This window comes from Piliocolobus tephrosceles, chromosome 8 (genome assembly GCF_002776525.5).
Source record: "Piliocolobus tephrosceles isolate RC106 chromosome 8, ASM277652v3, whole genome shotgun sequence".
In the NCBI taxonomy this organism is placed as follows: Eukaryota; Metazoa; Chordata; class Mammalia; order Primates; family Cercopithecidae; genus Piliocolobus; species Piliocolobus tephrosceles.
In genome coordinates this window covers 38,786,963-38,788,511 of record NC_045441.1, presented here as the reverse complement: position 1 = coordinate 38,788,511, position 1,549 = coordinate 38,786,963, and the positions used below count along the sequence as shown (strand labels likewise).

Here is a 1,549-nt window from a genome sequence, read left to right as displayed (position 1 = left end):
TTTTTGACAATGTAGTTGTACAGTTTAATACAACTGTTAAAATGATTTTCTGAAATAAAAACATCACATTACAAAAATCCAAAACTAAAATTCCAGAAGATTTCAACAAACGGGGATAAAAGATAAGAAGAATAAAGCAGCTGCTCATATTCTATTGTGTTATGTTTTGTTTGAGGGAGTTTGGCATATATTCAGGTAAGTCTTGATGTTGAGAGAAAGTATGTAGGTTCAGGCTTAGGACTGGGGCATTAAGACTGACAGGTGGGGCCCGTGGAAGGCACAAGGTGTTTGAAGTGAAGCCCTGGGGGGGGGGTGGGGGGGGGTCAGGCTCTGGCCACATAACAGCAAGGGCAGAAGGCAGTCAGAAGACCATGGGGTGAGGACATTGCAGGGAACCGTACTCAAGCCATGTGCTTTATCCACTAATATTTTTAAAATTTATTTGTTTTATTTTTAAAGTATTTTTATATGGAATACTTTATGAATTTGCATGTCATCCTTGCTCAGAGGCCATGCTAATCTCTGTATCATTCCAATTTTAGTATATGTACTGCCAAAGTGAGCACATCCACTAATCTTTTAGAACGGTGAAAAAACAAACAGATCACATTTTTTCCTAAAAGGATGACATTGTCAGGAGGCTCGGATGTTACTCTTCATAGAGAACAACAATAACGATAAGAAGTCAGGATTTTAGAGTAATGTATCTGTGGAGCGCAGGAGTAGTTTAGTGTAATTTATCCGCTACAAGGGCTCTTGAGTATTTAGAAAACAGGAATAATATGGTGCAAAAAAAAGGAAATCTAGACTCAGAAATTCAGCCACTGCTCCCATTACTGAGCCCTGTCATGAAGTTGGAACATATGATAATAACTAAATCAAAAAAAGGCAGCTGTCATTTTGCCGTGAAAGTGACTTCAGTAGACATTTGTCTCATTAAAGAGAGGATACTCTCTCCTGTTTTCAGCAAATTACTGCTGAAATCCTTTGGACTGAATTAAACTAGACAGACCTGGGACTGTCACAGGTGTTGTCAAGACAATTATTAGAACTCCAAGGAAATGATAATTAACACATTACCTCTGAATAATGAGAACCACATATGAAATTTTAAAACTTCTGGTAGCCACATTAAAATAGTAAAAGGAACCAGGTGAAATCAATATCCTATTTCAACATGTAATTAATATAATAATTGTTTATGAGATACTTTATATAGAAATTATTCTTCGTATTGAGTCTTTGAAATCCGGTATATATTTTGCATTTAAAGCACATCTCAGTTCCACCTCACCATAGTTCAAGTGCTCAGTCACATAAGACCAGAGGCCACCACGTTGGACAGGGCAGATCTAGACCAGTATAGCATCTGTGACCATGTCTATAATTAAGGCTGTTTCCCTTTCAACTCTGTGCTGTACATCCGCAGGCAGCCTTTTGAACTGCAAAATAATTTAATTTTTATACCTTTAAGGTAAAAGTTGAGGATCTGGTGCTTCACAGAAACAGACTGGCTTCTGCTCTTTAAGAGCCTCACGTCCTGTTACCC

The 1,549-nt window shown here is 37.8% G+C and overlaps 1 non-coding gene across 1 annotated transcript; it reads right to left on the bottom strand.

The window, feature by feature from the left end:
- Window positions 1–462: 462 nt before the first annotated feature.
- LOC111555746 lies at window positions 463–566 on the bottom strand. Its single transcript, XR_002735631.1, has one exon. It is a non-coding gene; the product is annotated as a U6 spliceosomal RNA (small nuclear RNA).
- Window positions 567–1,549: the final 983 nt, after the last annotated feature.